General features: G+C 38.4%; 1 long non-coding RNA gene across 2 annotated transcripts in view; it reads right to left on the reverse strand.

Annotated features, from left to right (window-relative positions):
- The window catches only part of LOC308179671, a 272,263-nt gene extending 250,062 nt beyond the window's left edge, over positions 1-22,201 (reverse strand). Inside the window, exon 1 of one of the 2 annotated variants that reach the window (XR_013940473.1) lies at positions 21,903-22,201. This is a non-coding gene — a long non-coding RNA (uncharacterized lncRNA). Of the gene's footprint in view, positions 1-11,668; positions 11,809-21,902 lie in introns of those variants that run through there. The other variant, XR_013940474.1, reaches the window with a different exon arrangement.
- Positions 22,202-23,395: the final 1,194 nt, after the last annotated feature.

Raw genomic sequence — 23,395 nt, forward strand, 5'->3', positions numbered from 1 at the left:
CAAGGCAGCCTTGTTAATCCAAGCTGATACGAAATTGCCCTTTAAATAGTGTTAACATTCTTTTAAATATCTTTTTTTTTTCCTTACTCACTGCTGTATTTCTATTATTCAGTTAAACAGGATGGGAAAGTATAAAAATATAAAGGTTTTTTTTTCTAATTATAATGATATATTTTTTTTAATCATCTGATTTGAGATAGTTTCTGCAGGCTTTCATAAATGATTTTGCTCCAATTCAAATAATGCCCAGACTTTGATATTACAGTGGAGTGACTCATCATGCTAAGTGAAAACCACTTTTTACTTTTCTAAATGAGGAGAGAGAAGAGGCTTGCAAAAGTTAAAAAGTTTTTAACTCAGTTTTCCACTACTTGAGACAAAAGACAGATAAAGCTCAAGTTTCAGAGCTGAGCTCTGTTCCTGCCTCATTCCTGAATTTCCTGGCCTGTACTGAAGCTCTGGGCAAACAGATTTGAGTGACATAGCTAGATACCAACAGATAATTATATGCAATTGAGCCTCTCAACCTGAACTTTTTATACTGTTTCCTCAACTCCCACCATCTTCCTTGTGCATCCTTTCTGCTGAGCTCTGGGCAGTCCAGATTTGGTGAGACTTGGGAGAGGGGGAGTTAAAAAACACAGCAACAACCACCAACCCAAAATGACAAACACCACAACCAACAGAAATGCGAAGCTTACAGAGACATTTCTGGCCAAAGATTTTCCATTTACAGGCAAAGAGCCAATTCAACAGCCAGTTCAATTTAGGAGTCTGAGGAATCCAGTCCTTTCATTCCATGGCTGAATCTCTGCAGAGTCAAACATTAAAAATGATTCAAGGCAGAGATAACGCAGTTTCAGTACTGGCAAAACCTCTTCAGCTGCTCATCATTCAGATATATTTTTGAATTCCTGAGCAGTGTAGGAAGCAACAGTAAAGCTTGTATTTTATGCCTGGCTCAGTTACAAATGGAGACAAGCTATTACTTTCTCTTTCCAAGAATTCATTCAATTGAATCCAATTTTGAATGCTTTGGAGAATAATTTGAAATATAAGGAATTTTAGGTTCCTTCCCAGCCTTCACACTGCCTTGACGCTGGCATTATTCATCCACATCTTGCCAGCGGCTTGGAGACTATAAATTCAAGAAGAACTAATAGCAAAACAACTTCTTTGATTACATTGTGAAGGTGTAGCTTGTGTAAGCAAATATCTGGCAACTGTTCCCACTTCTGTGAAGCTCTTACACATAGTTTCTTCAAGTGTTTTAGTATAATTGCCATTAAATGAATTATAGGAAGCCAATATAGTTTTATTACTGGTGAAAAATATTGCTGCTTTACATCATTAAAATGATTTTTAGAACTGCTGCAATCACATTTTGCCAATATATTGTCTGTCGATATACTTGAGATTCATTAAAATAGGCCAGTTTCACAGATTACTTCAGATATAGTTTATGTGCAGCTGGAGACATTTTATATTCTCCAATATGTGCTTTTCATTCTTCAGTGTGTGCTCATCATACCATATACAACACATACTGGGAATAGAAAGCTTTTCCCTCTGCATTTACCGCAATGTCCTTTACAACGACCCTGTGGTATTCAGTTCTGTAGGCATCTCTAAGCCCAGTCACGGTGCATCTGTGGAGCTGCAGCAAAGCCTTTGGAAGATCAGCACCAAGTTTTACGGTAGATGTTGCCTCAACCAGCAATTTATCTGGCACAGATAAAGCTTTTTCCCTTTCAATACTGCCAATTCATGATTTCAGGGCAGGCAGAGGAGAAACTCCATACACAACCCATCCTTGCCTTCCCACTCACCACCTGCTCGCTGCTTGCTAGGGGACACAGCAGCTGTCTCCAGCGAGCTGTCCCTTGCAACAAAGCGAACCAGGCAGGCATGTTGGAGTGACTTTTATCTCCTACCTTATTTCCCTGCAGAGATGCCTAATGCAAGTTACCCTTGCACCCAATATGATTAATTAGCACACCAGCAAATCTGAAAATCTATACACGATGACAGATGGTGGGGCTCTCAGGAGCAAGTGAATAGGACTTTGCTTCCTGTTTATTACTGAAAACGACATTACCGGTCTAATGCTCACACAGCCCCAGAAGACATTATTCTAGAGTTAAAAGGACTGTCTATAGCTGCTGTGAGTCCTCTCACAGGCTGGCACATAAGTGCTGACAAGGGTCTGTATGGCAGACCACTCATCCCACCCGCACAGATGTTGGCTGTCTCTTACAAATGACAGCTCAACAGTATATAGGGAGAGCAACAGAAGGCAGCCTGGGAGGATAAGGAAGTCAAGCAAAAGAAGACCCCTTCTGAATAGTCAGGGGGAAGAGGTGGCAATAAAATAAATTCCAGTAATCTAATGCTTAGTGTTCTGTCATCCAAGATGACCCATAATTCTGTCTATAAACCATGCAGAACTTATTTTCTTCAGGATTTTCAGGCTGGTCGTGAACTGTTGGCTCAATAAACTGACAGTTTAATTCATATGACAAAAGGGAGAGGGCAAGTCTTCCTAGAACACTAACGAGTGTCAGGAGACATCACGATTTTGATGAGTGGCCCATTGTTGGTCTTGTCATGCTGGCAAAGGGAATCTCAACAAACAAGTGTAAACTAATTCACAGCACCAAACACAGCAAGAAAAATAAATCTGCCCGTGTTAATGTGCAGAAGAAAAATGCATAAAACAACAAACTTGAATAACAAAGCTCAGCACTGATGGCTGAGTTTGCATTAGTACTCTCTTTCAGTGGGGAGCAACCTTCGTCTAGCTTGAGCAATCAGTGGAAGAGAAATGACTGACTATTGTCATTGCTTATGTAAAAGGACTAGCAAAGACTTTAAAGATGTAAAGATGAGGGATACCAGCAGGGCAAGGAAGGACCAAGTCATCCCTGTAATGAGTAATCAAAAGAAAACCCACCCCAATAACTTCCTCAAAACCAAATTACTGAGAAGAAAAATAATACATAGGTTGGCTTTTGTTTTTAATTCCAAAACAATTGCAGTATTTAAGCCCTATTCTGAATAGTGAGAAATGAGGTCTTCTGCACCTCTTCTGAATAGAATCGAAGTTTGTTCTTAACAACCACTTCCAAGCAGTTTTAGTGAAATCCACACGATCACCATTAGGAACGACACCTTACACATAAACATTAAGGACTATCCCATTTTAAACCAAGGACTGTTGGTTCTTCATATCCATCAAATGAGATATTTATTGTAGCCACTACAAAATAAACAGTTTAAAAGTAATAATAAAATAATGTCATAAAGCATAGTGAAAACAAAGACTGATGAAATAGCTAAAAGACAATAGGGTATTGCTACATAATGTATACACAACCATATTAGTGAAGCTGCAATGTGTTGAGTTTGGACGCACTTTTAATACTTGGTCTAGCTACAGTTTCCCATGTAATTGAATTGGGGGGGGGTGGTATTGGGTGTTGTTGCAGTATATGCCACCACAATGGACAGTTACAATGCTGTTTATGATTCTATTGTAATGGAAATATCAAATCCACAGGTTAGCACTGTAACTGTGGGTAAATTACAGCAACATATTGTATTATGTAAAGAACCGGCATAAGCTTCTTAGGCTCAGATTCATTCCAATTCTTTACTGCACTGGATCAGCAAAAAGGCATGACTTTGGTATTTTTGGAATGTGTAATAAAATCTGATAATGAATGATATTTGTCTCTCATTACTACCAGCAGCCAGCCAAGTTTTACAAATGCCAATTTAAACATTTGTTAGAGATTTTGCATGAAACACGCATGTGAAGCACAATGTTTAGTTATGTTTCCAGCCACCAGAACAAGTAGCCCCACTGTGACTGCATAAAATCAGAAACAAGTGCGAAGGAAGCAAAAAATATTATGCTAATCACAGAGCTAGCAAACCACTGGTGGCCAAATCTTCAGCTCTTGCAAGTTTGAACTGCTAGTGTGGGAAGTCTACAGAAGTACCTAACTGCCTTTGTAGAGCTGACCCTAAGCGCGTAACTTCTGTCATTTCTCTGTAAAGCAAGGATTTGTTTATATTTATTGAGGTTGCATTCTGAAGAGCACCTGTAAATCCTATTTTCAAAGGCAACTTAGATACTTAATAAGAATTACCATGGAGCTTTTACAGGGATGATAAATGCAGACTTCTAAAATTAATTATCAGACATGTAACATCTCAAAAAAATAAAACCCAGCATTTGAATATTATCCTGCACTTAAAGCAAGAAAAAGACACCTCACAGTTCAGCTTCCCCACAAAGAAATATTTTTGATGAGATAAGACTTAATTATGCATCAGAAAAGGCAGCGTCTCCAGGACAAGAATTTCCCCCTTCAGTTTGCTGTTCAAACAATCACTCAAGATTTCTAGATATATTACACTCTTCAAAAAAGTCATATAAGGACTTGAGACCATTCCACACAGCCAGTGGATAAAATTAGAAAATGTGTAACGTTCCATTCATTATTAGGGGGATAGGTTGGCTTGAAAGACTAAGTTAAAAGTGTATTCATACAGCAAGTAATTTTGCTTGTCTTGGTTGCAGTAAGGCTACTGAAATAGAGACTCTGGAAAGTAAATATTCTATCAAATATACTAGCACAAATTTTGGCTTACTATGGCTGTCGTTCTTCTAATGATAACAGCTGTGTGTTCATCTTCATGACAAAGATTCAGTTTATTGTCTGTTATTCCACTGCTGGCTCTGGAACACGAGTGTAACTTTATGGTTACAAGCAGAATTAGAAATTCCTGCATCTCAATATACATTTTGCATCACAGGAAAAGAATACTTGTCACATTTCTTTCATTTACTCCATTTGCTCTGGTATCTTTGAAAGTCCAACTAAATGTGGAAGTCCAAAGATTAAAGGAATTTGCTTTCAAAACAGCAAATTTGAATGGTTTAATGGCCTGGAAATAGTTTACAAGCAGTTGTCTATCTGCTCAACTTCTCATTACTTGAATTTCTGATAACCCCTGTAATAAACAGAAGGGGACTGCAATTACAGAGATAGGGCTACTGGCATTGAGTGCGACTTCCAGCTAAAAGCCACCATTTCTTATCAGATGGCTTCAGCTTTTGAAGCATAGGACATTTCACTGTGTTTTCTTTTCTTTTTTAAAGGGGAAGCAGGAGGAGAAGGGTGGCTGGAGGGTGCTAATGAAAAGGTGTGTGGGGTAACCCAAGCACAGTGTGGGAGTCAAATGCGTGTCCAGAAGATAAGAGGCAGAAGTTGTAATATAAGATGGTTGGCAGCAACAAGAGGAACGGCACAGAATGAGATGTGCAGATTATGAATCAAGTCCAAGCTGTGTCTTTGACTGGATTTAACAGAAGCTAAGAAAGTTAATAAAAATAAAATAAACAAACAAAGCCCTGGGCTAGCAGGCAAAAGATGCATCCTATTCTCTGCTACTGACCTGTTTTGCAATTTTGCAAAAGTTATTTTTCTTCTTTATACCTGCATTTCTGCCTGTTATTGAAAGCTCTTTCAGATGTGAATAATCTCTTGTCAAGGAGAACACTGTAAAATACCAGAAGTAGAAAAGCCATTGCACTTGGTGTAACAGGCTCCCCACCAGATCCTTCACTTCTTTGTTTTTCATGTCTCCAAGGCAGTGAGTCCAATGTCTCCAATAAACAGTAATTAAATGCAGGGAGGAACAAAAATAGGAGAAATTTTGCTCTAGAGAAAGGAAAGGACAATACCATCATTTTTAAAGCAGATATATTAAAATGATACCTGCTCTGGCTTTGTACCAAGCTGCTAGCAGACTTATTTAAAAGGAACAAGTCATTTTAATTAGCTCTCCCTGGACTCATGAACACGCGAGTCCTGAGTGGGAGGGGGGAAGCAGAGAGAAATAAATATATATAAACTTAAATAAAGAACAAGCTGGCCTTGTTGCATACTATCTCAGGTCTGCCAGTAATCACTTTCAACAATACAAGTCCACTGTGACCTCTGTTCCTTTCATACTGGAGATTAAAAGATGAAGCACTCATATTGTGGCTGGTGAATGTGCTGAGAGCAGGGAAATCAATGACTTCAGACAGGTCTCCATGCAGAAAGGGTTATCCGACATGAAATGATTAATTTTAGTTCAACTGTTTAAAGGTAGATGCTGAAAAAAAAAAACCAAGAAAACCTTTCCTGATAAACAGAGACTTTTCTTTTTTTAAGCTAGCATTCTTTCATGACAGCAGATGCCTCTTATTTTAAAGTAAGACTTGATATGCATTTTTCTTTTTCTTCCATTTCTTTTCTATTAATGTATTTCTTTAATGTGCTAAATATACTTCCAGCAGGAGAATTTCAAGTAGTCCCCTACCTACTCTGAGGTCCTACAGTTTCACAAGGGTAACCATTTCCATCAGTGTATCACACAAAGCCTACAAGCAGTGGATTGCCACAGACATGAATCTATCCAGAAAGGCAGCTTCACAGGGTAGCAAAGGATTAGAACAAGACCCTGCTCAAGTTGTATGTAAAGCAGCTACATGTTTCATCAATACCTTCATGCCATTTCATTTAGGAAAACTTGCAACACTTTTTCATACTACAGCTACAGATGTTTTCTCTCTTCAAAGACGCTGCAAAGCTGGTGTAACGCTGGAGCCTTCAATTTCCCGCAGGAGGCAAAAATATTGGTAAGGAAGCTGAAATCTCTCGTCTGCACATCAGGCTTACCAGACCGTGAACACAGCATGTAGGGGTTGGACACTCATTTACCCAGATGTGAGATTGGGCTCAGTCATTCTCAATCTTCCTCGACATTTGAGTTAAAGTAATATAGTTCCCCCAGTCTAACACCTTCTGTACTGCTTGAGGTTTAAAAGTCAGCATCCTCTGAACCTGGAACTGAACCAGTGCTCCTGCCCTGGTCTCTCAAAGGGGGACCTCTGAAGGCTTGTTTGCCTTCTATACTACATCAAGCTGCTAAGGAGCGATAAGCAATTCAGCATGAAAAGAAGCTCAAGACAGCATTTGTTTTTCCTTCACATTTACCAAACTGTATATCGATCTCTATTTTTGGAAAATAGCCTCCATTTGTGATTTAGTAACAGCAGCCAGATTAATTGCACAGTGCTGTTTGTTGTTTGACCTTCTACTTTTATCTCTCCTGGCCATTTCTACAATTCCTCCGGAGAACACAAAATGTTTGAGTAGATGATGCACCATACATCTGGAAGGAGAGGAACAAATAGCAGTGGACCTGTATAAACACTGAGAATAGAGAAGCAATGCAAGAATTTACAAGCAGTCCTCATGCTGGGTCTAACATACCCCACGTGGATAGAATGAAATTTATTTATTTATTGAAACAAAAATATTTATAAAGACCCCGAGCTAAGCAAAGTGCCATAATTAAGCCACTGGACAAATGAAAGTCATGCCAAACACAACCAGACACCAAGTCTGTGAGTGGCTTTCCTTGTAATCACTTCTCTAGTAGAAAAGCAGTCCTCCTGTTTCATAACCAAGGCCAGGAGCTCTAACAGAACTATTTCCTCACACATGAAGGTATCAGCTTATTCAGCAGATGCTTGTTAAAAAATGCATTATCATACCCTAATACTGAGCCTTAGGACTTCAACTTGAGTATATTACCAGCTGAGTTTCTCCCACTTGCAAATTACCCAAAGATTTTGATTTTCTTATGTGTGTGCTCCCTGTTCAGGAGTCTTCAACCAAATGCTTTTTTCCTGCAGTTTTTGCCATTCTTGGTGTGATGCTTGTTGCCCAACCGCCCTCTCTGGGGCACAAACTGTACTGTGAATATAAAGAGAGAACTGATGGAGCTCTGTAACCAATTGTGAGATTGTCTGGCATCAACTATTGCTCAAATCCAGTTATATAAGATTCTGAAGTATTTAGAGTACCTAAAAATAACCTCTCCTCCAGCTGGTTGCTCTCTGAACCATTATCATCTGCCATAACGATAACAATGGCAGGGCAGGGACTGCTATCAGACACAGGCTGTGGGGAGGGCTGCAGAAACTTCCTCCTACTAGTGTTTCCACGTGTTATAGGGAACAGAACCACTCAGAAAAGCCCTTTACTCCGATATCAGAGTTCACAGGTTGATTGGCAAAGGAGGTCGTTTGGATGAAGCTTTTCTGCATACCTGGCAATATCTTGAACTCTTCCTTCTATGGGAGAGAAGGCTTAAATTAACCACCTACCCGGCAGTGTTGCAACTTCTTCAGTAATTAACGTTACTACACCACAGTGCTTGGAAGAACTGGAACCCAAGATACAGCAATCTCCAAGACAGTTAAAATAATAAGAGCTTCCAGACATAGCATCTTTGCTTAGCATTTCCCACCAAAAATTCATGCCATACCCTTCACCTGCTTGGGTCCTAGCCTACGTTCATAGAAGCCAGAAAATCCTCTCCTCTCATAGGCACATGTTCATAGTCAAAGCCCAGGTGGGTTCAGGTAACTGTTCAGCCAAGGATTCATGCAATTATAGATGAATAATTTCATCTTTCCCTTTCCACGCTTTGCCTGTAAGACCACAACCCACTTAGAATGAGGCTTTTTTTTTCCTGCATTTTGTGCAGACCCAAATAAAAGAGGAACTTCTAGGAACTACCATCATGCGAATGGAAATGGTGGCAGATGGCTAATACTATTGATTTTGCAACAAATAAGAATTACATATCATCCCAAGCCAGTTCATCAGTAATTCCCCACAGGGGAGTCTGCCTTAGTTTCCATAATAGCTGTACAATATAACTACACTTCTAAGCCATCAGGAGCAATATTTGACTGAATATTTTCCAGAATATACATCTAGGGCAAAAGCTGCAGCTGCGATGCGAACAATTAAAATATTCACCCTCACACAGAGATCTAGCACATGGCTTTATGCATCAGACATCTACTATTTTGGATATTTGAGCTGTGGTAGAATAGACCTGCCCACAATGAATTAAACCCTGGGTGATCATCAGGAAGCGAGGAACTGCTTGATTACTTAACTAAGGGAAACTGAACAGGTATACTCAAAGTTAAGGATAAAATGCTTGTTCCTTTCGATAATAGTTTTATTTACTGATGAAAGTCATCATGATCTAATGTCATAAAAATTAGCCTCAATTAATTTTTGAATTAATCAGGTGTGTTCCTGGTAATTTCCTTCTCCTATTACCCTTTTAAAAAATCTTCAAATGATAAAAGGAATTTTAGTTCAAAGAAATTGAGAGGTTTCTTTTTAATAGAGATTCAAGATAGGAAGAGAATAGATACAGAAGTTATGAGGGTGAATCTCATCAGACTGCTTTGAAACCATGTATTAAAAGCCAATTATGATATCAAAGTCACCACAAATCATCAAATATCCTCATTAGCCACCATTTTAGTTTTGTTTTTAGTTTTCAAAAGTGACAAGGACTAATATGAATGCAAGTTTTTCACCCAAAGTCCAAACTATCCCCAGCAGCAAGCTAGAGCATCTGGACACCAAGAGGGAGATGTGACTGGGGAAATCTCTTTCAAAATATTTTGCGTGCACCTGTGCCTCAGTTACTTAATTTGCCTTCAAAGGGTATTTGTACATCTTCTAACTCTCGTCAGAACTTCTTTTGCACCTGCAGAAGATCAGACCCACACAGATTAAATGTTTTGTGTTGGCATTTTGCAACAGGGTGGATTTCAGTCACTGATTTAAGTAAACAGGAGCCTTCTAAAGGTGCAAAGCAAGTTCAAAATGTTACCGACTCACAGGAGTGAGCGGTCATTGCTCAAGACTCAGGACCATGCATTTTGTATTGGAAATGCTGCCAGGCTCCAGAGGCTTGGGATAAAAAGGAGCATGAGTGAACAACCCAAACTGACCGTGTAGGTCCCCAGACTGCTCCACTTCCCAAGAACTGACCCTAAAGCTACTGTATGGTGCACAGTGACCCCATGATAGGGCCACAAGGTACAGCAAGTGGCTGCTCTGCCCACAAGGACTTCTGGTTTGGGATGGTAGGATTCCCACAGAATTGCTGCATTCATTAATCAAAATAAGAATGACAGGAAATATATGGATTTTTCGGGAGGTGGGGGATGGGACAAACAAAGGGAATTAAATTGTATTTCTCACTGCTCCTTCTGAGAATTGCCAGAGGGAGTCTTTAGGGCTGCAAGTCATGTATGCAGTAAAACTGTTTTTATCTAAATCAACTTGCTACAGTATATTACACACTCTTTAGTATTACTTTGATGTTTCTAAAATATGAATGTTAAGCTACATAATATGATATGAAGTTACAGCTTTTTTTGCCACAGGAACAACAACAAAAACAGAGACTGATACCACCGACATGTTAAAGAACACATGATCTGTTTTGATAGCACATTATATTTACAAAGTCTGTCCCCAGGCAGGCTGTGCTTAAATGAATTTGGAATCAAAAAGTATGTGGTCAGGATAACTGGGAATAACTCTAGTACTTTTGTTTCTAGCAATACATAAGTGACACAAAACATAGATGGCCCAAAGCATACATCCAAATATATCTCCCCAAAACTTAATTAGAGAAAATTAGTCCTGTCCACCTAGGATAATTGCAACTTTTTTTTTTTAATGGCTGTTAGCATCACATATGCTTACAGATAAATGTTGTTTCTTCTGTCTGCTTCTGATTTAATTAGGCCATCACTAATTACAATCATGCATGGTCAGCTCTATAAGAAGAGAACATATAAAAACCAACCTGCCTTTTAACAAACAGACCTTGAGCTACATGTCTGGGGGGGAATACTAGTTCAGTTTCACCAATGCTGGATGATCAAGTATGTCTTTGGCTATATACTCTGGCATTTAACCGTAGAACTTTTTCCCTCATTCTTCCTCCCCCTCCTTCCCTCCTTTCCACAGGAACGTAACCCCTCTGAAATTAAGCATCAATGCCTAAGATACACAATTTTTTAATACAATCCAGAAGTCATAATCATACCCTGAGAAACAAGCAATCCGTAAAGTAAAATACGTTCAGCGCCTGAATGTTAATGCAGCAATTAATCATTTTGATATCCTTGCTCTCTCTCTTGCTCATTTTCTCTTGATTTTTTGATGTCAGAGCCAACTCAGTATAACACCATACTTTTAAAAAATCATCTTTCAAGCAGCAGCATTAAACACTTCACAGGGGAAAGCAAACAAAATCAATACATATTATAGCATTCATGGTATAACAAACACTATAGTTACGGTTGCAAAGACACTTATGTGCTAAGCTTCCTTTCCCCACTCACTCTCAAAGAAACAAAACCAGCCTGAAACACAACAGCTTTCTTCACAAAATCTGCTGTTCAGCTGAGGTGCCATGGGAAAATACTGTTACTTCTTCCACGAAGAACAACCAGCACTGTATGTGTGCAAGTCTATACATACATTTGAAGAAGAACAAGCCTTATGAAATCATCCAAAAGCACCGTACAGTGTGCCAGGGTGAGCTGTGCAAGGCAGGGCATTCCTATTAACTCAGCATGGCACAAAGAGCCCCATCGAGGAAGCCAACGCGAGAACAAATGGAGATGAAAGGAAAGAGAAGAATGATTTCTATCAACAATGCAAGTTTTGAGGGATCTCCACAAATTTTTGTTGTTTGAGCCTTCCCTTACCTTTCAGGGCACAACAGCAAGAACCCAGAACGAGCAAGACCAAGAACCCTCCTGCTGCTGCGACTGATGAGGAAACAAACGTTCTAGCACCTTCCAGCCTCCCTCCCCAGGGCTTGTGGTACCAATAACGAGCCCTTCACTAGCTCCACATGGGCAAGTCTGCACTGCCTGCCATGCCCCAGCTGAGCCAGCCCTGTGCAGGTGCTTTCAGTTGCGCTGCTCACACGTGGGGCACACCTGTGCATGGGGGGGCACTGACATGGGGCGTACTTGTGCACGAGGCTCGCTCACACGTACAGTGCAGTGTTTGCATGTGGGGTACACTCGCTTGTGGAGTGCACTGCTTGTACACAGTGCAGTGCTTGCATATGGGCTGGCTGGCACGCAGGGCACACCACTGGCACGCTGCTGGCCCCCCCCCCCCCCCCCCCCCCCGTGAGAGCTCGGAGTTGCTAAGTGACAGGGTCCTGCCCGGGGGGGGGGGGGGGGGGTTCCGACAGCATAGACGAAAAATTCCCACCTAACGTTTTAATACATTGGGCATGTAGATATGCACGTGGCGATTAACATTCATTTAAAACAACAATGAAATGATTAATCAGCTGGGATTGCAAATGACAAACTGACACTCGAGGTTCATTTTGTTTAGAGCTGTGCCTCGTATTTAGCCAAATCTCTGATTAAAGGCGAAGTTCTAAGGTTCCAAAGAATAAACTTCAGCTTTGATGCTGTTAACATCAGTTTTTTTCACTGAATTAAATTTTGTGGGGGAGGAAAAAGAAATGAGGTGTTTTGTTTTTACTTCAGAGATTATGAAACCCAGGCGCATCTTCAACGCAATGAAGATTTGTCTCTTCCATCAAACTGCTGCATATGGGGCACGGTATTTTATTAGCAGATGAGCGAAGAGGGATAACATAGGACAAGATTAAAACTGAAATGCAGAAATCATAGAGACAGGAAAACAGAGTGTTTTGCTGTTTCAAGTTTAAGGAGATTATGCACTGTAGTATTGATTCCAGTTTATCCCGAGGTTTCCATGCATATTCAGGTGCTATATATGGGAACAAAGAATAAAAATCATCTCACGTTCTCAGTATTTGCTTCTAATGACATTTATCACTGTTTTATTTTCATGGCCCTCTAATTATTGAAGAAACTGTTTATATTGATTTACGGACACAAGTCCAGAAAGACTCCAGAGGATGTTGTGGGGTTATGGAGGCAGTCCAGCTGCCGTGGGGTGTGCAGTCACCCACATGGCCGTGGTGTGCAGCCAGCCCAAGCTGTGCCACCACCTTGTGCACCACAGGGACCTGCCCTGACAATCCCCTTCTTGAGCTGGCTCCAGCTGCGCAGCATTTGTTACCATATTACAACAGGAGATCCGAGCGTGGCTCAGGAGTCCCCTGCACAGGCAGCAGATGCATATGCAAACACATAAGAAAAGACATCCTTGACTGTGAAGAGTTTACTGGGGATCATCTTGCCCTAAGTTATGCACAAGGTCACTTGCAGCACTGAGAGGATGACCATCTCCCTGTCTACCACGCTATCTCCACCAGCATTCTCTATGTAATTAAACATCCAGCACCTATACTGTTACTCATGCCCATATTGTTACAATTCTCATTCATTTTAATGATCATGAAAACCCGCTACCTTTCTCTCATTTTATAGTTCCTGCTGCATTTGTTGCCATCACTTTTGCTCAGTCTGCTTGCAACTCAGCTTTCTGCTGGTATTTGTAAGTGCAATGATTTCTCTGCTTCTTTCTCTCCATTTTCTAACTCTCCCTCATGTTTATTCACATTCTAAAATTTTCCTTGCCTAGTGCTTCTCCCCACACGATTTGCTGTCTCACCTCTTTGAGTAAGCCTGATATTTTCTTTCCCTCAGTGCTGAGTCATTCTGTTATCTTTTGCCCTTTGCATCCAAAGTGCTGTATAACCAAATACAAGTGTTACACTTTGTGTGATTTATAGCCCTGAGTTGTAGAAGAATCCTTGGTATTCAGGTCAAAACTTGGAGCGAGCCACAACGTATGGACTCTGTGAAAATGGTGATGCTGCCTTTGAATGACTAAGGGTAAATAATTCCTTAACTGAAGTGAAAATAAACTATCGCATTGCAACAGAAAAACCAGGGTTCCCAGCAAGGTTCTTTTCCACTAAATCAGGTCTACCATGATTTAGTAGAAAAGAACCTTGCTGGGAACCCTGGTTTTTCTGTCTATCTTTTCTGTTTTCTATCATTACATCTATTACTCTGAATCTGTTGCTTATACCTCAGAAATCAGCACTAGCAGCTGATGCTGTGAACTAGGATGAAGAGGAAGAAATTTCCCTCCCATTGCAGAGGGCAAATACAGATCTGTGATTACTTCTGTCCCTCCCTTCACATACTGTTGCTATCACCTCACTGCACAGAGATATTACCATATTACACTTTCCCTTGCAGTGGTGTGAAGCTACTTCCACATAAGTTTTCACTCCATCAGTCAGAGTATGTTGAATTGGCATCATTTATTCTCAAAAAGATTTTTTAATGGAATGATAAAATTCACAACCAATGTTATTTGCATGAGATCATTGAACCAACCTGTATGACATTTGTTCTGTCAACCATCAGTTCGTAGATAAGCAGCAACTAACAGTCAAGGACTTCATACTTCAGTCTGAGCCTTGCTAAGAAGAGTTCTCCTGATAATTAAACGCTAATGTTCTTTCATGAGTACATTATAATGAAATAAATTGCTTCTAGGGAACAATAAACTTCAGGCAGCATCTGAAGCATTTTAACAGCACAGAGCATTTGGCTGCTGCAAGATTCACTCGAAAAGGAGAAAGGTAATAACATCTCAGAAACAATTTAGAAAACAATCTTCTGCACTTTCAGTGTTTCTAATAGCAAACTGGGACACTCCAATGTGTGATTTTACTCCTCCTCAATCACTCACTGCCACCTGGAATGGAAACACATATATGATGTGACTGTGCAAACCACTGCACTGCTCCTCCAGCTCCCAAGGCTAACCGTGCTTTGGGTTAAAGTGCTTCTTTCGTACATGGAAACACTTGATTCTTCAGCCCTTACACGATTAAACTTACTTCGTGTGCTGCTTTCTACCTGGAACTGTAAGAGGTTGTTCATAAAACTCAAGATATTTTTACACAAATCAGGTTTGCAAATTTGGAGGCTTGAGCAAACTCTGAAAGAGTGTTGGGAATCCCTGTGCTGCCTGGCCAGGAAGGTTCGGTACAACTGTCAAGCATTTTACAGCATCTCTGAGGATACAGCTCACATAAAATTCAATACAAATGCCGCGCAAAAGCCAGGCTCCACACACAACAACATTTATTTGTCTTCAGAAGCAGGATAAATGAAATGATCATTGTAGCTTCCTAATACTTTAAAGTGTGTTATAGAAATGTTTATAAAGGACCAAGAGAGTGTATAGCAAATATGTTTCCAGTGAAATGAAAGTGTGCATTTACCCATCCAATTTAAGATATTATCATGCCATTTTAAAACACATTAGGTATAAGCAGGAAGCAGAGTAGCTAAAAAAATTCAATGGTTTATTCTCTTGCTGCAGGGCAGCAGTAAGGAATTCATTTTTCTATTGTGGCTATTTTAACATTTAAATGGTGGTGGAAAATACATATTTCTGCCATGCTGCTGTTTTAAAGTAACTGGGTAAAGCTTCCTCTGCTTGAAAATTGTTAGTTGCTACAAAGAGTTGATACTATGCATGTTTTAAAAGAATAAAACATACTCATTTTTATAGTGCAATTTCCAAGCAGTGATAAACACACTAGCAAGTATGCTATAGCGATGTGAATGTAAGCTGTTCATGCTAAAGACTATCTGGCATCCTATTCAGAAAAGCTATTGTGACTGTTGCTAGGAATATAAAAGTATACAGAGATCATTCTGAGTCATGTGGAAGAAGAAAAGAAAATCTTTCTACCTTTTTTAATTTTTTTAATTTTTTTTTTTTTTTTACAAGTGGCACAATTACTTGTACATTGGCCTTTATCCAAGACAGATGGATTATCACCAGAACAATTTTCAGTAAACCCTCCTTGCATTTACATAATGTAAGTTTCTAACATTTAGCCAATTAAAAGAATTGGTGCTTATGGCTTTAAAGAACTTGTAGGTTAATTATGACTCTCTTTGTGGATACAAAAGAAGTGATAAAAATAAAGCACTTTGGTAGTTAAGGAACCTGCTCACTAATTTATGCTACATGGATAAGACTACTATGTAGAAAGCTTATTTTGCTTGAGTAAGAATAATGTGTTTAAGTTCAATTCATTTTTGAAATATCAATCCCCCTCCTTAATATCTATTCTATCAGTGGAAGTCTTGAAGGATGAGATTGATTTTCTAAGAAAAGTTCTGAAGACACTGCTTTGTTTTAAATAAAAAAGCTAAATATATTTCTTCTCATCTGTATTCTAAATCTGAACCCTTTATTTGAACTCTGTCCTTACAAGTTCAGATGTACATACACCTCTGCAAGAGATTTCAAAACCTGCCGAATGGAAATTCGGATTTAACCATTATCACACAGATAATCCTTGGCTAGACATGTTTTGTTTCTAGAAAGGTAATTCCCCACAAAAAGGTCAGTAAGCACCTTTTAAAATTCTTTCTGAAAACGGTTGGTTGCACCATGTATGAAAGGATGGCATTTTGATCGCATGTATGAAAGGCACCATGAAATATATATATATACACATATATATAATACATATAATGTATATATATTTATATATACACAGAAAGGCTTCAGTAGATTCTCCAATTTAAACTGAATGAGGGTTAAGCAAAAGTTGGCAAAATATAACATAGTTTGTATTATTATAGCAGCGCATATAGGCTCTGATTTTCATCCACTAAAATTTAAACAACTCTTACTGTGGTAGGTGCTGCACAAAGAGGAAGTAAGTTTTCTCTATTAATAAAAGTACTTAAACAAGAAAATCACAATTTAAAAAAAACATTTTAAATTTATTAGCTTATTGGTCCAAGGACATTCAGAAAGTCTTCAACAGGATCAAGCATTTACATTCAGAGCTCTGTAGTCCTATCATCTCAATCCTTAAACAACCTCTCTTCTCAAAACAAAGTTTTACCAATCTATTACTACTTTTTTGTTGTTGTTTTTGTTGTTCTGTCCAAATTTATTACTTTAAATGACAAAAATTCTTAGAACCATAGAAATAATCCAAAAATATTTAGAGGACATTAAGTTTTCTCTCGTGAAAACTAAGTATTAACTAACATTAAAGCAACACCTTTTTATTTCTCTGCCAAAGAGCAAATTTAAGACTGTTAGCCAAAGGACATAGGAATAATCCTTTGTCTATGAAGTTTACTTTTTTTTTTCTCCCATATTTTCTGATTTAGAAAAATAGACCTCCTAGTATGTACTGTTAATAGTAATTACTTTATTTAGAATATATTTTTTTTTAGAGAAACATAAATCATCCTAGACTTCTTGATACATATTCTGTAATTCATATCATATGGATGGCTTCATAAGTCTTTCTAATGCCCAATAAAATATGCTACTCAATAGCATACTCATTACATATTAAACTGAGAATTCTGTTGCACAAGCACTAGTGTGTGATTTTAAAACAATAAAACCAGCGTGAAGTTATGAATTATAATAAGGTTTCTGCATTTCTGATTTGTAAAAATACATTTTTATACTCTCTCCTTAGCCAGCACTTGAACTTTTCATCTAGGCTTGCTAAGTGAACATAACCAAAACATATTGTCTTTGTTTACTGGTACATATGAAGAAGTTTCATCGCTTCTAAATATGTACCTGTGTATATGTTCAGAAAGTTGGCTTTCCTTCTTCTTGTTCTTTGTTTTGTTCTCCAGGTCTGGGATCAAAAAATTGAAAGTTCCTCCTCTAAATGCCTTCAAATTACCCTCTACTTCCCTTTGTACTGTTTTGGTATTCCGAATATGTGCATTTGGACTTACATAAACTTGGGTTTTGTATGGCATTCCCATTCCTCTCCTTATCCTTCCAGTTTCTTAGAAGAGATATTTATATATGAAAGTGTAATTAGAAACAAAACCCAGCAACACATTTTTTCCCTTTAGAAAAAAATTGCTCTCTTCTATGATTTCATCATTCCTTAAATGTCTAGTACCACAAGCTACCTGCATAGGGGAAAAAATGCTTTTGTAGGGAATGTCATTTCTAAAAGAACCAGAACAATAGTAACTTCAACATTGTATTGTGGAGGAGGAAGGTACGCAGACAATAGCCTACATCATCTAATGGAGTGCTAAAAAGCAAAACTATTAGCATTTACTGCCATCACTCAGAGCATTGTTAATCTAGATTAACAGTCAACGGGCTCTACACCTGGAGAAGAAATAATAAAGAGGCAGTTTCTGCTGAATGGATTGTGACATGAAAAGGAATTAGCTCACAATGCTGTTATCACCACTGCAGCTACTTACTGGGTTTGGCAATTACAGCAGAGATTGATAGTACTTGGTAGCATACCGATTGCTTTATTGGCATGTGTCTGATAAATACATGCTAATCCATTAAACTAATGTCACAATTGATTCTTAGGTAGAATGCAGAAGAAAATCCAGGCACTAATCACCACTAACTATCATAAAGAAAACACAATAGCTTAATAATGAATTTCATTATGGTGGGATAAATTTAGCTAATGCCATCAAATTTATTATATACTGAATAGTACTCCTGAATATTGTTATGTTGGAAGGAAACAATTCAGTAATATGAAAAAGTCTCTGCTGATTTCTCTGTGCTAGATTCTTCTACAACCAATGATCAACAGCTATTTTCAGTTTGAATGACTTTGATGTGAACAACAAGAGGAAAAAAAGACAGAACAAAAATGAGATTTTCCTGAAAGCATTGCCTGCAGGTAGGTGTCTGTCTCAGTCTATGCTGAACTGAACACCCATGCATCACTGCAGTTTAAAGGTGCATTACACAAAAAATAAAAGCAAACAGCTGCAGAAATAAGTGCAAAATGGTCTGCTGGAGTAAGGTGCTCTAGTATAATAGCTTATTATCCTCAGAAGAAGTCTAAAGAGCCAAACTTTATGACTTCTCATGGGTTTCTTATTTAATAACTTGTCTGATATTTTCTGCTAGTCCACACATACAAGTGAATATCACTGTCTTTTAGGTCCTGCACAACATGATGATTGACACAGGAATGATTTTTAATACTTTCAGTTGTATTTTTCTTACAGAAGATTAACTGAAAGTTTTTTAATGAGGAAGAGACATTTTCAATGGCAACACCTCTTTGAATTCTTGTCCCCAGATACAAAATATATTATATACATTTTCATTTTTCAGTTCAAACTGAAAAACACACTGTTCATCCAGCTACATTTTAACATACTTTGCTATAGGTTTGAAATGAACCTTGAAAGTATACCTTTTAAAAATACAGATTTTCATTACTATGTTACGTGTGGCCATGTAACAAGTCTACCTGAACATGCTCTAAAGTACTGAAGATTTTATGTGAATTGAAATCCCAAGTTACATTTCTCCTTCTGAATATAAATCAGCGACTACCAGCCTCTATTTGAGCTGAAAATTGCATTCTTCTAGATGAAGACACAGTACTAGACTAAGTAACATTGCCTTCCTGTGGCTGGAGGTCCCCAAGGCTGCCAGCCCCAACAGCAGCAGATCTCAGAGGGCTAACATGCTAACATATCTCAAAGTAAATGATGAGGACTATCATGTTTTATTTTATGTTTGCAACAAGTTAAGCCTACATACACATCTACTGAACATCTAATACACATCTATTATGGCTCCTAATGTGACTGGTACACTACTGCACAGACACTAGCTCGAAGACCAAAGCAACTTCCCCAGCACTGAAAGAGGTTCGTGGCACAGCCAGAAATGCAAACAGTTTTCCATAGCCTCATCCATCTTGTAATCATCTGTTAGACAGTTTTTCATGTCTTCCAATTTAAATAACAAGACAATTAAATGAAATTTAGCTATCTTAGAGCACAGGTACTAGTCAACAAGAACAACAACAAAAAAGGCGATCCCTTACACTATCAAACTAGCTCCAAAGGGTTTTTTTTTTTTTTTGTCATTTAGTTATTTCTGTGTCTCATCAAAACAAGATGAAAGGTAGGTTAAACTTTTAAAATGAAAAGATTAAATCACTTTGGAGTTTGCAATCACTGTCCATTAATCCAAGTCCACATTAAATACCAGTGATAACAACGTTGGCTGTTCTATTAAATTCCAAAGGACAAAAAAAAAAAGAGGTTATGTATTAATCAGTGATAAAAATAATATCACCTGCGTTTTTGCTGTTTTTATTCTGTTTCACAAATCCTGATGACTGAAGGTTTTTTTTGTTTGTTTGTTCATTTTCTTAAAAATCAGTCTGTATCATATATTTGCCATTTAATGACTAAAAGGGCTTGAGAGGTTAAGGTATTACTATGCCAATTTGTATATATGGAACTGAGACACAGAAATAACGAAATGAGCTGCCTAAGATGACGCAGCACATCAGCAGAAGACCTGGAAATTAAATCAACTGATTAATTGTCCAGTTGTCCACAGTAGGAAGAACCTACAGATACGTCAGGATCTTACTCTTTATATTATTAGAATGATTAGAAGTGAGCATAATTCACTGGAAAACTGGGCACTTAGATCTCTCTGGGAGAAAGACAAATAATTGTTCATAGCTCCATTTTTTTGCCAAGCTTCTTTGCAATTTCTTTCTTTTCATGTCTGCCTAGCGTTGACAGTTTCTCAAGCAATTCTTGATGATCACAAAGATGTAGGTTTTCAAATATTTGGGAAAACTTCTAAGATGTCACATCTCCTTTTCAACAGTATGAAAACAAGACAAGCATTTGGCATGTGACTGGAAGTTAATTATTAAATGAAAAAAGAAGAAGCTTTCCTACTGTTATAGTAGTTTTTTCTTCAGAACATTAACCCCTTTTACAGCCCAGGAGACATGACGACATATTTCTTGTTGCTCTTTCCAGTATTAATTTTTCTTCTCAGTTTCAGATAAATTATTCTAGGCATGTAGCTGTAAAATAGCTGATAACAATCACTTAACAACCTCAGTCATTACAGATATCATACTTCTTATCGAAGAATGTAGAGTTAAAAAGATTTCTGCAGGAAAATACCAGACCTTTTTTTTTTTAAGGGAACTGAATGAGTATCATAAGATGTACCAAGAGTTCCTATTAATGTTCTTTAAGAACATGGGCCAATGATGAAGTTAAGTAAACACAGTTAAAATGTCTGTTTGTAGCCTATGCAATTCACTATCACACAGCTTTTAGGACTAAGAGCTTAACATTGTTCAATGGATAATAATCAGTAGAGCTCCTTGCCATAGAATATTAATATTGCCACAACCTTAAAATGATTCAAAACAGGTTGGTGATATAAAAAAAAATGTGGATGTCTAAACTCACACTGACAAATGGCTATGGGAATACATGCTGTTTGGCAGGCATCAGGCTGCTGTGAAGACACACAGATCTCCAGGGGTTTTGAGCTCCAAGCTATAACTGAACATCAGCCACGGACAGGTACCTGAAATGGGCTTGCTCCTGCAGCTGCAGAGATTTTTCAAGGTTGGAAAACAAAGTCCAGGCCCATTTTCCCTCTATTATATGCTCACTTCACAAATTCTCAGAACTTAAACATACTATTTCTCAGATTCTTTTCATATAAAAAAAAAATCTAATATCTGTTTTTAAATGATGAGGGAAACACTAGTTCTGTTGTGACCCTTGAAGACAGCAAGAAGTAGTACTGGTTATTCAGTCGCTAGATACTTGAACTGATTATAAGGGAGAGGCTGATGAAGCTGCTGTATGAGAAGTGGAGCTACAGTGAGTAAAAAATATGGAAGTTTTAAAGCAAAGAATTCTTACAACAGTTATTCTGAGAGCCAAGTACAAAACTCCATGCAATAAGGAAGTATTGGTTTTGTAAAGGAACTGGAAGTTTATGGTGATAAAAAATATAAATAATACTTTTGCAAGTACATGTTTTAAAACACCTTAAAGCACGTGATACAAGTTTCTGTCAGGACCTGGGGTTTTAAATGAAAAGTTATCATTTTGTACTTGGATAACAGAAAATATATTAACAGCAAGAACAGAGACTGGAATAGAAGCCACTTACCCTGGGATTTTTTACTTCATGGAGGTTCTAATTTGCTTCTCAAATGTATTGATGTAGACCAGAAACAATTGAATGAACGCCGTAACTTTTGCCACTGCAATGCTCACATAAGCAGACTGTATCTTGTAATTTTGTATATAAATATATATAAATGATATGATTTGAAAATTATCTAGCAGGTATGATTAGGAAAAAGAAGATAGAAAGGTTTACTGTTATACTACGTCAAACTGCATGATATTTTAGACAATAGGCCTGCAAGTACTTAGAAGGCCTATGAAATACACCAAGTGCCTCTCACAGACCCTTTCATTTTGGAGCTGAATGTTAAGCACAGCTGATTTAAAGGCAAGGCATGGAATTGGCAACAGCCCGAAGGCACCTGAATGCTAACAGGTGCTGGAACTCCCTGGGTAATAAATGAGAGCACTCTGTAGTGGCATGTTTGTCACAAGGGCCCAGGGGCTTACAACTCACCGTTCCTATTAGTCTAGCAGAGCTTGATTTGTTAACCTCGTAGTGGCCTGTCTTTTCTTCAGTGTAGTACATGAAGTAATTACAAGTTTCATGCTACAACAGGTTGCCAGGGTACTTTCCAGAGCTTGAAGCAATGATGCAGACACGAAATTACAGACAGATGCCTGCAGTTGTGATGGCTACCTTAATTTGCTTCTTTCACAGGTCACAACTTTGGGTACTTTATTATTCAGACTCTGCTCAGCAACAGTAGGCTTACTGGGAACTTGTTGCTCCCTCCCACACGTGGGTTTTAAGAGAGGCCCATTTTCAGTGCTAAAGGAGTGCTCAGCCTGGCTGATTCTAATGTGAAGGTTCTGTATTTTCTTACATGTTAATCTGCATCACTGCCCTTGCATCCTGCATCTTCTATAAAGTAACTTCAACTAGGTGGAACTGTACAGTCTGGAGGAACAGACTGAAGTGTGAACTAGTTCTCTACCTCTGCCCAACCTTCTCTGCTAAGAGGATTTTTGGACTGCAGCCAGAAGCAACATGTAGGTGGCATGGACAACAAAGGAAGGTTCTGAGAGTGTTTTAGGAGCTTAGGGGATAAGTCCTTGGAATACTGAATCTTAAATACTCCAGGTTGCTTCTGAAAATGAACAGTACAAGCGTTAAGTACAGACAGTCTGTATAAAATTTGGTCTCTCCTGCTTAATGAGGCGGTTGGTGAAGTCAGGAGAAAGCACTGCCTTTCATCAGGGCAGTATCAGACCCTTACATTACAAGGCTGGGGTTGGTCAGTTCAATCTTATATTAACCCTTTCTATCCCTTGCTATCTCTGAGTGCAGGGGAGAAGTTACAGTGGCTGAGGTCTTTCACTGTATTACGAGATCTGTAACTCAACCTTCTGCCAATACTTTTAATTTTACAATACTTTATTTTTGAGAAAATAGCTAGCATAATCACATTCACAAAAAAGATGATATTCGGGACCTGAAAGTTCTGTCTTGAAATAAAGGCAGCCATGATA

This window comes from Anser brachyrhynchus, assembly GCF_964034855.1.
Source record: "Anser brachyrhynchus genome assembly, chromosome: 17".
NCBI lineage: Eukaryota > Metazoa > Chordata > Aves > Anseriformes > Anatidae > Anser > Anser brachyrhynchus.